We start from the raw sequence: 16,107 nt of genomic DNA, 5'->3' as shown, positions 1-16,107 counted from the left end.
ATTAATGTCCATTACCGTTAAACAGTTACGGTAAATGAGCAATCTAGTACACATTGTATGGCAGGGCTATTCAATTAGTTTTGAATGGGGGCCGGTTGGTGGAAATGATCCAAAATGAGGGGCCAGAAAAAAATGCCTAAAATTGACGAGCATCACATCAAATAGCTACATATACTGTAAAACACTACAACGACACAGGAGTGTATATATTGTCTTTATTTTATCAAATAGAGTTCACCAGCTTATCAAAAAAAAATCCCTATTTGATTAACATAGGCTGCCTGTTGTTTAAGTGTTTAACAATCTTATCAGTTCAGGAAAACACAATAGGTTAACTCTTCAACAGCTCATCAAAATACATAGAAATAAATGTACTCTAAGTGCAACAGTTTATCAAAATACATAGAAATAAATGTTCCCTTAGTGCAACAGCTTATCAAAATACAGGTAGGTCTAGGTTTACTAAGAGTGCAACAGCTTGTCAAAAAACATAGAAATAAATGTAGGCTACTCTAAGTGCAACACCTTACAGTGTTTCCCCCAAAACATTTGTTTGTCAAGGGGTCACTGTCCAGGGTCAAACATTTTTGGCTGTATTTTGCTCAAAGATGCCAATGCACAGTACAGAAATAAACAACTGCTTATTTGAATACAAAACAACTACAGACACTGACTTTACAGTTGTGCAATTTTGTTTGCTATGTGAAGGTACAAATGTTGTGCAAACATGCAGACAGTACAAAGCAAAGTTCTACTGGTGCAATATCATGCAGACACACTAAATACAAATAATGGACCATACACTTACACTGCGGTGCAATCGCGCGCGCAAAGCTGCATACACAGAGCAGCTGATAGAGAAACGCTTGGAGACACATGTGCACATTTATTTACTGCAGATCTCGTCTTTTCGCGCAGTTATGACCATGCAAAAGCACACATTGCGCGTGTTAGTACATTAATTGTGCACCACAATTTTTTAATTTTTTTTTGGGTCGGTCTGTAGTCAAGGCGGGGGCCAGTAAATATTCCTTCCGCGGGCCGCCTATTGAATAGCCCTGTTGTATATGGAATCTGAATGTGAATACCTAAGGCTAGGGATTTAATTTCGAGTTTGTAGCATGGACATCCTCAATCAATATCAACAATTTCCCTGCTACTAATATAATGCAATCTCACCAGAATACACTCACACATTCTTGTCTGCAGTGAAAGCTTAACATGCACACATTTCAGAGTGGAAGTAATGCACCCTGAAAAACACGGTGAGATAAAATGATGGCGGAAGCGAAGGGAGAAAAATATATATTGCCTCACATAAGGAAATCTGGGTGTTTTTATAATGCCTCACCTGGCTGAGCAGTACTTTTTTATGCAAAATTTAAAGCACAAAATCGATGCATGGATTTGCTGCTGCAGGGTAAAAGTGTTGTTGATTGAAACCGTGGATGGATTAGTGGATTCTGTATTATGTGCTGTCTACAATCTCCAGATTGTTGATGGTTATACTTTCCCGTATAGTGTCATACAAGTGTTTTTCTTTCCTTTTCCACAACGTAGTTCATTTCCATAATAATATATCTCTGTTGGGGGCTCAGAGGAATAACATAATCTAAATAGTCCCTTCATCAACTACTTTGAGAAATGTGTGTTTTAGCCTTTAGAGACCACTCTGGATGCATTATGAAAATGAATCAAAGACGGTTTTTGTGAAGTATCTGTTGACAGTCTGCAATGTTTCCCGGCGCTTAAATAGATATTTTTATTTGGTTAAGCCTGTTCACAAAGGCAATGCATCTTCTGATGTAGCTTTTTTTTTCTTTTTTTTTTTTTATACTTTTCTACTTGAAGTCCTGCCTATAGATCAGATAATATTGATTTTGATTGGCTTTAAAGGCGCTCTAGTGAGTTTGAAAGGATCCCTAAGAGACTGTTTGACACCCTGGCTTCAACTCTTTACCCTTTGCCGTTCAGGGCATTAGGGAGGTTCAATGTTCCCACCACAGTAATAGGGACAGTGTTTATCCTCTGGCAGCCTGGTAATTGAAGCAGGCTTTAAGGAATGAGCTTTGGCTCCTCGGCTGGGGAAGTTGAGCCGATGTTATGACAGAGTGATCGCACTTTGATCGTGGTGTCTTTGATTATGAACATGTGTGTGTCTGTGCTAGCCTCAGATTTCCCCACATAGTAAAGAAATAGCATACAATTCAAGAATCTATATAGCCTATATATATATTTTCCATTCTTTTTTTGAACATTCATTGTTTATTGATCATAATCAGAACATCTCAGTTGTACTTTCACTACATTTACTTTATAGACATGCAGAGCGTGAATGCATACTACATAAAATAGGCTACCATTTATTGCAGTTCGAGCAGTCTTTGTGATGTGGATACTCGGATATTGATATCGCTATAACGATACATTTCCGATGTATTGACAATCATTCTTGCAAAGATCTGAACTTAATGGGACAAGCCTGGATGGGTGGGTGCGTTGGGGTGGGTGGGTGGGTATCTTTCACGTGTTAATATTTGAATAATACAGCTATACTATATTTGTTTATGTTTGGTCCAATATATTCTGTAGAAAATGACACCTAGTTTAATGACAAATCAATAAAAATTGCTAACCAAAAAAATATTTTTCGATGAATTGTGCAGCCCTAGTTTACAGCCTTTTCTATTGTTCGAGTCTATCGATGTTCAATTCATTCATTCAATGTTCATCACCCACCTCGTCCCCCTAGCCGGGCCTTGCTGAGGAAACTGTCCTAAAAGAGCCGTGGTCCCATCACTTCTCCCTCTAGAATCCTTCCCCTGCTCTGGGGGAAGTGCTGGCAGCTGTCAGACACACAGCGCAGCATGCAGCGAGGGGCTTTCAAACGTCCTGGCATTTGCCCCACTCTCTGTGACAGAGGCTGACTGACAAAGAGCTGCCAGCCTGACAGTCTCTTACCCAGCCTTTCCCCCCGTGGCCTGGGTTCCAAATCTTATCATTATACTGTGAGGAGAGGGATGCCATCATTTGCTTCCCCCTTCGGAACATTGAAGCTCTCACAGCAACAGAAAAAGTGGCAGCAGTATGCACCGGCATTCAGCGTTGTGTGAATGACAAGATATTATAGCAGCTGTAGCACTAGCCACGACGGTTGGCGCACGACATGGGCCGTAAAAAGTGATTCATGCTCTGTCTCTGCCTCTGTTTCTAAGATAAATGTGGAATTATATGACTCAACCTTCGGTGCCCTTTGGTTGGGGGAAATGAGCTCACGCCTGGAGAAGGGTGCTGTCGTAAAATACGGAAAGAAAGAAAGATATATAGAAAGACAAAGAAAGACATATAATTCAAAGGTGAAAGAGAAGAAGTGAGGAAATAATGAGCAGGGAAATCTTTAAGGGGAATTGCTTTCTCTATGAGAGGGAACGGTAACCGCGACCAACCCAACCCCACCGTGCCAGCCAATCAGGAATTGATTCAGTTGTCAATGTGGACTTAATCACTGCGCTGAGGTTCAAGGTCGCATTAAGGACAATTATAACGTGAACGTCGTGAAAAAATGTTACTGTCTAAAGAGCAAGTAGAAATTTTTACAAACAAATAATTTACAAATAATAAATGAATAAATAAAAAAACCCTATTTCTATTTCTGAAACCTTGACGTGCAGCAGAAGGTATAAAATCCATGCGTACTCACAGAAGGCTTACCTCGTGTAGACTTGTCGACAGTGTTGTTGTAATTACTCAGAATTCCTCATGGGGGCAACAGAAGTTACGCCCTATAGCTTTAATATAACTTGCTATTACTCCTGACTTAAGCTAAACTTTTTCTATAGCCTACAAATGTATTACAAATGCAAAGCTGTGAACCACACTGTGCATTGAAATAATTTACAGTAATATTTGATGTAATGGTCAACATTGACAGACTCATGAGGACAGATGGAGGATGAATGCAGAACTCAGGGAGAAAAGTATTGAGGTAGCAGATATTACAGCTTGAATAAAGGAGTCAAGAACAGTACAGGAACAAATAAAGTAGTTCAGCTGTAAAGTGGTCTCCACTGTGGGACAGGCCCATATTAGATGAATGGCACAGGGAGGGACAACACCTCTTATTATAATATCCCCTGCACTACACTCCATTGGTCCACTTTTCTGTCTTTCGGTTGCGAGTTGCGGGGGAAAAAGACTACTAATGTACTTGATTACAAGCTTTCAATTTGCTCTTCTTTCAATTGTGCTACAGCCATTGGCCCATCCGGCAAACACACACACATGTGATTGCCGAGAACCTTTTCCTTTTGTTTGCTGCAACCTGATGAAAATTGCCACCTGAGGAGAGGAGCTAAGGATGAGGCACTCCACACAGTGAGGGCCGCTGAGTGTTAAATTCACTGGTACGATGGCAGGACTCGCAGCATTGTTTTTGTTTTTTAAGATAGCATTGGACACTTTATACATTCTGCCACAGAGGAACTGTCTCCCTCAGGCAGGGAAGGACACATGTCACTCTATCAGACCGTTTACATGGGGTGAAATATTTCTCCCTTATTTTGCTTACACATAGTTAAATGTACAAGTATGAATACACACACCATGGCATCTACTAAACCCTTGTTGACATTGACTGACATTCACACATACACAAACACACACACACACACGAGACGAGAGTGAAAAAGATGAAAAATTTGCCAAATAATGTCAGACCGAAGGCAGCCCTTATCAAACGCATCAATGGGTCCAAGGTGTGCAAGGACAGGGTGGAGGTTTTATGACTGCTGCCAAACATAAATACTTGCTGGATTTCACTGGTGGAAAGATGTCTGCTAGGAGGGGGGTAACAAAAAAAAACACATACAAATACATGTAAATGCTTTGGAGCCAAATTCTGTCTGGGTGTGTCATGTTTTTCATATGAATCCAAAAAAGGAGAAAATGCTCATTGAATCATTCTCTTTAAAGCGGTACATTTGTCAACATGCTGTACACAAACCAGACATCACATACACACATTGCTGGATTAACCTGCTGGGGTGCCCTGCAGCGACAAAAACAAGCCTCCAGGCCCATAGTAATCCCCCCACCACCGTTCTCACTATCTGTGCAATGCGTGCAGAGTTTTTCTTAGCTGGGAATAACAGCAGTCCCCCTTGAAGAGAGCAGAAATGTAAGAATAATATTCCAAAAATCCAATGTAACGTCATGGAAACTAAATCTAAAAATAAGTTCTGAAGGCAGCACATCATCGCCTTAACACCAACTATGGAATCAAATCCACGCAAGGTGATTGTCTTTCTAAAATGCTCCTGCCGTCTTCTCAAGTTATCATGCTTCTTTATTTAACCTAAAGGCTTCCAAAACAAATTGTTTATTGGCTTCAAAGACTCATTTATAGAAATAAATTAACACCCCATTTTGGAATCCTGCAACAAAACATTGTGTAGCACACTGGGTGATAACAAAGTTAAGTTCATACCATGTGATCAGAGCTGAATATGTTCAAATATCCTCAGATATTATACATATAGACATACAGACAAGAGACTGGTATAGCAGTAAAACCTATTTTGGATTCAATGCAGCTCAGGTTCATAACTCAGCTCTTCAGAATGGAGAGGAACAGTAAAGCCCTCTAACAGGGACACCCGCTTCAAGACAGGCCGTTAAGATTAGGTGATAAAGCTGGACCTGTTTTCATTTTTCAGAGTTGAAAAGTTTCACTAAAGTACTCAAGTTCTGTGTTCTTGTGTATTTCCTTTAATGCTTTCTACATTTTCATACACTCCACTGCATCTCAGCACATATTGCTGTTTTTACTCCAATCGATTAATAAAAAAAAGGTCCTTTCGCATGAATGCATTAGTCATGATAATCCATATTATTACCTATTCTGCATAATTAGCAGATTTACTTCATTTTGCTGATTAACTTTCTCTACCTTTTTGCTTGTACGTATTTTCACATTGTGGTGGTTCTACTTAGCTTAATGATTGGAATATTTCTGCCACCACACAGGTAAAAGTGTGCTATGTAGAGCATATTTCCAAACTGTCCATTTAGAATTGCAGAAACAAGTGTGTGTCAGCTTGTGTTTTGCAACTGGTAATTCAGGCCCAAGTGTATGTCTATGATAAGCAGATGAGGTAATCCTTCACCAGCATCCCAGTTTGAGGCCCTGATCTCATTCACTTCAGCAGTTGTTTCTATCCAACAGGGGGAGCCGCTGCTCACGCTCAGTGCACACCCATACATTCACCTCAACCGCTACTGTTTGGCATTCATTCTTACAGATATTGATCTGTGCAGGCCGTACCCTTGGGCAAGGTGATTTTACACTTATCTCCCCCCACCTCTCCAACTCCTCAATCTCAGCCCACTGTCGCATTCACTGACTGCGCTTTGGGGATGAGCAGGAATCCCTCTGGATTTGTCTCTGACTGTCAGTATTGCTATTGTCAGTGTGAGATTGATGTATTAGGTCACTTGTGCTTACACCTAAGACACACGTATACAGGCCTAATCTCTTTCTCTCTTTCTCTCTTTCTCTCTCCCTCTCACTCACTCACTCACTCACTCACTCACTCACTCACTCACTCACTCACTCACTCACTCACTCACTCACTCACTCACTCACTCACTCACTCACTCACTCACTCACTCACTCACTCACTCACTCACTCACACACACGCAGTAGACTCACACAAACATAGACACATGCATCCATACACGTTTGATCATGGGCAATATGTCTTCTGAAAATAACCACAATCATTGGTTATGTGAAGATATTGATCAAAAGATTACTCTCCCGCCGTATCATCTGTTTCATTCACAAAATAATGGAGTTTGGCTGATAAATGTGCCTTACTGAAATATGTCCTAACTTGAACACAGAGAAGTAAAAACTGGTGACTGATGCATAATGTAATATCACACTTGAATGAGTTTTTAAGTCTAAATTGTACACTTCTAAAAGACTTGGCTGAAAATTACACTTTAGTTTTCTGTTAAGAGCAGGACATGTGAAGTTTTTCTTGGGGATCTGTAGGTAGATGCTGACTTTTTAGATAATCCAATAGTTTGGGTGAACTTCCAAAAGTCAGGTTATCGAAGGCCATATTTCCTGCTTTAAGGTGACTTTTCATTGGTGATATAACAATTAAATACTGCACACCATCTGCCTTTTTTAATGACCTGCAAAGCAATAACAAGTAGGCATGAATGATGATTTAATTACAGCAGTGCACATGCATGCTGAACGGAAGGGATTTTTGTTTGAGCGAGGCCATTCCGGAATGCCACACCGCTCTCCATAAACTGTGGAAACTTAAAATTCTATGTTGCTTTGCTTGAATCAATCAAGCCTCTTGTGAAAAAAGGGGTATTGTTCTTAAGTTGAGACTGTTTTTTTAGCATAAAGCAATTTGTTTTACTAATTGGACACAGCAGAAGGGCTCAGACAGTAGGACAGTAGGGGCGACCGTGGCTCAGTTGGTAGAGCGGGTTGGCCAATGATCAGAGGGTTGGAGGTTCGATTCCCGCCCTGCCGCTTATGTCATGGTCGTTGTGTCCTTGGGCAAGACACTTTACCCACCTTGCCTTGTGTGAATGTGTATGACTGCTGTAAGTTTGTGGTGGTCGGAGGCGCAAAATGGCAGCCACTCTTCCTCCACCGGTGTGAATGAATGGAACCTGGAACCCTATAACGCACTTTGAGTGCCTAGAAAAGTGCTATATAAATCCAATCCATCATCATTATGTTTACTTTTCACCATTTCTAAATACTGTCAAAATAAAAAGAATCTGTATAAGAAAATGTCCAGAAAAAATCAAGTAGAAGCAATTTAAGGTCAACTACTACATTCCATAACTTGGCATTGCAGGTGTTGGACAAGGTCTCTCTTTTAGACCGAATACACTCTGATATTGGTTTAAACAAACATGCTCAGCCCTGGTTTTATTCATGGTTTACAGCCCTCTGCCTCTACAATACCAGCAACCATGATGCAGGTGCAGTGATTTGTGCAATGTTGATGATGGGGTTGTCTAAAAAGGACACACGGGTGGTGTGTATTGCTTGGGAGTGGGGTCAGCATGATTGTAATGACAATGGGTTGATGCTCTAACTCTGGAAGCTGACAGGGCGGAGAGAGGGAGAAGAGGCAAACATTGGAAGTTAGTGGCTTCCGCAAAGGTAATAATGCGCTGTGTGCGTGCGTGTGTGTGTGTGTGTGTACGTGTGTGTGTGTGTGAGAATGTTTTCAGATGAGCTGAGCGGCTGCTTGTGTGTTTGTGTAAAAATACAGAGTAGCAGGATAGCATTTAAACATCACCGTGTGTCTGGGAAGGAATGGATAGTTTGGGAGCATCCTGTTGTTCACAAGGCCTAGAAGCACTGATTTAGCCATTTTCTTAGAGCGGCGTGAGTTATTTAGTTGTTGTGTACACATGAGAAAATGTTTTCCATCAATTGTACGTGTATGGGGCAGATTGTCTGTACCACAGCCTGGTTCTTGTCAAATGTTGAGATTTGGCTTAAGCTCACTGTATATGTGACTAACTTTCTGCCTCAATTAAGAAATGCCAATTTTACCCCAACAAATCTTCAATTCACTCTAGAACGGGTAGTGGATTATGAGGAGATATTCACAGATTTTTACAAAAAGTGATTTTGACAACAAGCAATCTACAGAATTGCTGACTCCACCTTTAACAGATAAGTCTATTGTTTCTTTTCCCCCTACTCTGCTGTGGTCAGGATTCTGTGCCAGGGAAATTACCTCATATTAATGTTTGATGGCACTTGACACTAATGGTGAGTTTGCGCAGGGGAAGACACCCTGCCAGCAGTGGCAGCTCTATAATTTTAGCTGCATATTCAGTCAGTGTTAATACGAGAACCATGGTGAGGGAGGCCGCAGAATTGATCAATAATAGGATTGCTATATGGCGAAACGGACAAACACACGCACACACACACACACACACACACACACACACACACACACACACACACACACACACACACACACACACACACACACACACACACACACACACAAACATCCATATGAAATATCATACACACAACTCTGGGTAATGGGAAATATATAATTGTAAAGACTGAATTAACCCTGACAAAGGAAGCGTTTCCTAGAATGTGGCAGTGTAATGTTTCTGGGGACTTCAGTACTGTGAGATGTGCCGTGTTAATTGTGCTATTTTCTCTGAGAGATGTTCTTGTACATGCCATTCTGGGTTTCATTTAATGGCCATGCAGACACAAACATTGGTCTGAAATTGAGCAAATAGCCCCACTTAACCACCAAGAATTGAAATTAACGCAGGAGCTCATTAGCAGTGAAGCTGATTATATGAAATGGGATGTAAAAAGGGGCCTGTTGATTTGTGGGGAAGATTGGGAAGATGAATATTTTTGACACAAGTGAGCTAAATATTGTAGTAGGCCTATAGGTAAGCAAGTTCCTGTTATTTATATATCAAAAACCAAAAATGCTGATTCAAGTAGTTTGAAGAAACATTTCAAGATAGCCCACATTTATAGGCTTTATTTAGCCTGGGTAAAATACAGTTAAATATGATATAATACATTTTGTTTTAAGTATGCGTAGGAGAGGGAAGATTAGGTCCAACAAGGTATATTCCCGTACACTGTCTTACTTTTTTAATTTTTTCTTAATATAGGCTATAGCAACATTCAGTCTTAGACCCTTATCAGGCAAATGCTTTGTCTATAATTATTAGCCTACACTTTTTTTATGCAGGTTAGACTGTGTTGGAATTTTTTATTTAAATTGTTTTCAAAATTAAAATAAATAGGCTAGGCTAAATGTAACAGAACAAAATTACATAATATATTGCTGTAGGCCTACTACAATAAAATAAAACTGAGGACGTATAAATAGTTTTTGCAGTTAGGATTACTGTAGTTTTGCATCATATCTTTCAGCTTTGGTTGTGACGTATGTAAACAATGAATCTCCGAAGAGCTCGTGACAGGCATCAAACAGCCCAACCGCCACATTTATTAATTGGTTCGGCTTTCAGGTGCGTATGGGCATGTTAGCTAACAGCCTGGACAGGAAGAAACTTGTTTGTTAGTAACACCGCATTTCACCGCTATTCAAAAGAAATAATGTGATACTATGAAAAGAAGAGTCGAAAGGTGAATTTTGATGCGAGAAGTTTCCAAAGAACCGGAATATATTGTTCTGTCGTCTTCAGCCAGTGAGAGAGGAGCTGAGCCAGCACCTAGCAAGAAGGATACATCAGCTAGCTAGCGTAAGCGATGAAGTTAGTGAACTAATGTTTGTGGGTGGCCCTTGCTGTGTGTAAAACAAGTTCCATGTTAATGCCCCTTAAAACTATTTGGGTTGTTAATTTTATGATTTAGACAGTGTATGCTGCGGTGAATTAATTTGCACAGATAGTTGGTCATCATAGTCGGAAATGAATAAGCTGCATAGCTACCTCCTGCCGATGTTACTAGATTCCTTAAACAATGTGAAATACATAATTATTAATTTTTTTTTGGTTTTGTGTTGCCTATATTAATATTTTGAGGTACTGGATTTTTTATTCCATGAGCTCTAAGCCTTTGTCAATCGATTAAAACATAAGCAGGGCCTGCCATATTTCATGTCGTGTAATGAATCTAGAATATGAGAACTAAAGTTTTGAATGGACTTTTCCATGATATTATTTTTTTTTTAAATGCACCTGTGATGAGAGAGAGAGAGAGAGAGAGAGAGAGAGAGAGAGAGAGAGAGAGAGAGAGAGAGAGAGAGAGAGAGAGAGAGAGAGAGAGAGAGAGAGAGAGAGAGAGAGAGAGAGAGAGAGAGAGAGAGAGAGAGAGAGAGAGAGAGAGAGAGCCAGCCTGTAATAACTAGGCTGGACGACAGTCCAAAACCTAGTAGTTTCACGAAAAACGGCCCTGAATCAGATACGGGAGAGATATTTCTGTCACAATGTAGGCAGCCCTCAGTGTGTTTCTTTCAAACCCGAAAGGAACAGGAAGACGGTTCTCTTTTCGTAGCCCCGACTGGAAAAAGCCACGTTCAAGAAGTATTTCAGTCTGTTTGATGCAGCTCATTTTGAGGAGCCTTTCTTCCAAGGTTGGTCCTTGAGGAGTCTCTCAGAACGCCTTGCTATCATATCATGCTAACTATCATATCGTTTAAGTATTAATGGACTATCCAAATGTAGCTTTTTTTCCACGATTCATCATTATTGTCCTTGAATTTTTGCAGCATGATGCTTATTTATTTCTCTTTTAAACCCATTTCCTTGGTTTGGTTGGAACGCTTGTTAGTACAATTATAGTCTACAGTATGTAGTATGTTGTTATTTAGTCAAATTTAAATCCCATCCTTATGACATGTAACACAGCAATACAATATAAAAAGAGAAGCAACTATATATGTATATTAGTGGGAGAAGGTGGTATTTCAAGGAAGCATTTCAAATTAAATAAGAATAGAATAAAAGGTAAAGACTATACAGAAGCATTTGGAGAGAAAGGTAAAGTGACAGTGGTGTGGTTTAAAGCAGCTGAGTCAGCAAGCAACAGACTAATATGATATGCTAAAAAATATAACATTGAGGGCAACTGAAGTGAAAAATAATGAACACTGAATTCAGACATCAAATTGCTTTGCTTCTTTAAATCCATTTATTTGTTTTCAACAGATACCTTGCCACTTGTTATCGAGTTGGAAGGTAAACTGTTTCCTGGATTGTTTATGCTGCTGTGGCCGAGACAGTCGTTGAATGCTCAGTGGAAGATGTCACGCTTCTACCCACCCAGCAAGCCAATGCTGAAGGCTTTAATTTTTAGTTTTTTTTCCCCCAAATTGCCTTGGGTCCAATGATGAGTCATCCAAGCTCCTCGAGTATGACGCGCGGTTCCACAATAACAAGGAGAGAGAGCGTCTCAATTGTCGTCATGGCTGTGTTGAATGCACATTACGTGTTCTGGAAAATCAGTGTGGGAGGATAGCTTGCACCCATGACATCCTTAAAAATGAATCCATCCTTAAGGCTGTGTTCTTTTCCTGACTCTACCATCTCCAGTTTGAGCAGGATTTCAAACCACTAAGAGTTGAGTGCTGTTTTGGCATATTGTCCTCAAATTGGAGGATGTATGGGCGGCTCATTTTATCTTGATGCAGACAAAATGGAGTGGAGTCAACCTGTCTCCCCACAACTTCATCCTGAGCACATTGCATTGCTCTTTGCTCTGAGTGACATCAGTCAGATGGGCAGATATGACAGAGTGAGGCTCTGAGAGTGAGAGAAATCTAAACATTCTTTTTCAGTAATAAGGAAGCTGTTCCATGGCAGGACCAAGTGGTCTGAAGGCTGTCTGCAGCACTGAAAACACACAGGAGACATTCAATTAAAAAAATAATAATTATATAATGCTTGTCAAATTTGTTTCTTAAAACTCGATGTTTCAAATAGCTGTGGACCATGTCAAACACATGCCAATGTTTGAAATCAATTTGTATTTGTAATTTGTGAACTTTTAAAGGGTGTGTGTGTGTGTGTGTGTGTGTGTGTGTGTGTGTGATTCTTTTCCCTTCTGTATTGCAAAGACAAGATAATTATGTTTAAATTTCTATTTTTAGAGTAAAGTAGTAACGTGTGCGCAATACCTTTTTGATTCAAAATTCCTTTGTAAATACAAAGTTAATGTAATAAGACATACCATTGCAGTTTCTTGCCATTTTTATGATGGGCTGTATCATGACAAATGTTATACTGAAGGCGAGTACTGACACAATGTGATGAGTGGAAAACATGTACCCTGCAAAATCCTGTCTAACGCTGGAAACACACTGGGCGCCCTTAAGTGCCGCAAAGCGCTTGAAAGCTCAGGCAGTTTCACTTTGGCACCCATCTTAACATATCTGACCGGCTGCATCAGACGAGCCACGCAACGCTCCCCGCTTATGCAGCACCAATGGTTTCAGTGATGTCTATATTTTTCTGTGTGCAGCAAGTGAATTGGACAGAAACCACATTAGAAAACTACTTTTTTGAACCCTTAAATATAGATATATAAATGCTTGGTAAAAAATGTGTACAGGAACTTTCTTTATTGTAATATGCATTGTCTAAAAAAAATTAAGTGTTACAATTACGTCTAAAGTGGCAGGGGTGCTTGTGGTGTAGTGGTTAGAACGCCCCCACTGAGGCTCAGTCATCAGTTGCAGTAGACCGCGGATTCAAGTCCAGCCCATAGTTGATCTCTGCATGTCATTCCCTTCTCTGCCCCATTTCATCTCTGTCTCTCCTAACTATCTAATAAAAAAGAAGAAAATGCCAAAAAATTATAAAGTGACCTGGGGCTTTTTTAAACTCAGACATTAAGTATTTTTTATCTCACTGCAAGTCATTAACAGTCAAGAGATGACCAATGCCTCTGCTATTGGTTGCAGGGGAAACTGTCAATGTTACCTGCAATCACCCCCCATTGGCTGTATTTGCTTTGTTTTGGTTTATTTTGCTCCGTCGGGATGTTTCTAGGCGTCAATCGATTGAGCAGTGCACCTGGAGAGTGTTCCCTCAACCAATAACAACGCAATGACGCTTCCTGCTCACTGCAGCCGAATGACTAGACGCTCGTCGAGCTCTCCCACAGCAGAGCACTGAGCCTCTCCTTACTTCCCTGACTGGGGTTAGCTCAGTTGTTAACACACTGATATTGAATACTGAATGATACTGAAGGCCTATGTCTAACTGGAAAGTGTCCTCACTTCAGCTAATTTCCCCCGAGTGACGGAGATGCTTCCTTGCTAGCAAACAATACCAACAAATGCTACTATGTAAAATACAGCCAGACAGTGCCGATAAACACACCACCACATATTCTAGTGGGGCAGAAGTGATCATTTAGTGGGATACTTTTTGTGTGACTAATTCATTTTTTCATAACTTTTAGCATAGTATGACTTTAACGAGTGCTTTTCAATAGGATCAACATTATAACAAAACAATCACTATTTAAATGTGTCATGATTTTAATATTGCATAAAATATATATAATATAGCATTGTAGGTATTTAACATGATAACTTTACATGTACCTTCTCCTTTTTAAATTAGGATGCTAGGTGTTAGAGTGAGTCTTAAGCCTTTCGAAAAGCTTGACACCTCTATTAATGTAGACGAGACATTTATGAATTATTTAAAGCCACCGTATTCTTGTTTGAAGACTGTTTAATTAGGGAAGTGTTTGGTACCTTGGCTCTGTTGTTAGAGGTCTTCAGTGATAAGTGTGATCAGGTGAATGCTGTTCTTGCGAATGACTGTATACACATATTCTTGTTTAGGGAAGGGGAACAACTTGTGTGGAATTCTGCGAAGGTCTTAATGAAGGTTGGAGTGCTTAGTGGACATGAGGGCTCCTCTGATGGAAATCAATGCAGCCTTTTGTAGCAGAGAGATATAGCAGCCAATCCCAGACCTCAGCTGCCTGAAGTGATGTTGGCAGACTTAGACAAGCATTTATTGATGCGTCACTGGTCCAGACAGGTAATCAATTTATTTAGGCAGTAATGTATGTATCGCAAGGTAAATCTTTAATTAAAGGGCAAAAGAAGGGGACAATTGTGACACAGAAGGCCAAGGAGTATGAAAATCAAACGGCATTTCCCTTTCAATTAGCTGGAAATGCTTGATACTCCCAGTTGTTTTGTTACATTTCGAAGTGTCTTTATTAAGCCTGATTTTCTCATCCTAACAAGGTTCCTTAGAACAGAGCAAATATATATGACACCACATTAGAAACATCTGTTCAATTTGAGTAGAAATATTTCAGAATCCATATGATTCGAAGCTAAACCAAACCTGCCACCAGGTCTTGAGTAGACCTAAGCATCCACTACCTGTTCACATTTGGCTTAATTTGTAGATTAGTGCACTATTATGAATCAAAGCTCTGAAGCACCACCTACATTACCTTCCCTCAAAACAGGCATGCATTGCAAACAAGTCACCTTTCGGCAAAATTCGCCCTTTTGTAAACAAAATTGGTGCAGAGATCCGCTGGGGGGTGGGGGGGATGGGGTGGTCTGATGGCCAGCTGTGTGTGTGTCTGTGAGCACAAGAGAAACTATGGATGACTATAGAGTGTATTTTTATATGTTTGATTCATGGTTTTGTAGCAATGATTATGAAAATCCTGTCCGCCACAATCTTAATAGTTTATTGTAAGGGAATTTGGTGTGATTGATTTGAGGCCCCATGTTATTTTCTGTCTTTTTTAACGTATTTTCTCTCACTTTCAAAACATGTTTTGTCAACAAGCTGGTTTATGCCATTTTACCGTTTTTCTAAGATGTTTTTAACATTTTTCTTGGAAAATACACCTACACACTTTTCCTGGCATTTTTGCTCAATTTACTATTCATCGGAACTGAAATAAAAGTTTTATTTTTCATTAATTCTGTTCACCAGAATACACCAAATTGACTCTTTTACATGTTCAAATCACTTACTGGGGGGGGATGATTTTTGGGCATGTCACCTTTTTAATGGCTTATGAGTTTGCATGCCTGCTTAAAAGTGTAAATTCCTCTCCTACTATGTGACCCGTTCTGTGTCTTTTAAAGGCCTTTGGCAGTATCTACTTTAATCTCTCCTAACAAAAGATTTGAACTTGATCATTGTGAGCATTTGAGGGATTGTGAGTCAAAAATTATACTGGAAGATGTACAAGACTAAGAGAGATGTATGTTCTTCAATAACCATGTCCAAGTGACAGGTTGAGTCAACCCTTATTGATTAATCCACTGAGCATTCAAAGGATTTGAGCGTGGGGGTGGGACAGAATTAGACTGTGTGTTCACTGAGCTGAGATAACTCTCTTCTGCAGTGGTGCATTGTACATTACTTGCTTACTGTGTGCACAGGAGTGTACTTTATGTGCTATGGTCCTGGTCCATTTTCAAATATGAGTCATGACTGCATATAATTGTAGCCCTGCCAAGGTATCCAAGGGTTTTCTCTTTGTCTATTAGCTTGTCAATCCACTGATAAGAGGTGTTGTGTTATAATGGCTGGTTTTAATA

The 16,107-nt window shown here is 40.0% G+C and overlaps 1 protein-coding gene across 1 annotated transcript in view; it reads left to right on the top strand.

Annotated features, from left to right (window-relative positions):
* The window catches only part of LOC307261367 (ALK tyrosine kinase receptor-like), a gene marked incomplete at its 5' end in the record, with an annotated part of 326,954 nt that overhangs the window by 98,370 nt on the left and 212,477 nt on the right, over positions 1 to 16,107 (top strand). The window lies entirely within an intron of this gene.

This window comes from Ammodytes marinus (assembly GCF_949987685.1).
Source record: "Ammodytes marinus genome assembly, chromosome: 15".
In the NCBI taxonomy this organism is placed as follows: domain Eukaryota; kingdom Metazoa; phylum Chordata; class Actinopteri; order Uranoscopiformes; family Ammodytidae; genus Ammodytes; species Ammodytes marinus.
The sequence above is the reverse complement of the archived record's forward strand: the minus strand, read 5'-3'. Positions and strand labels throughout refer to the sequence as shown.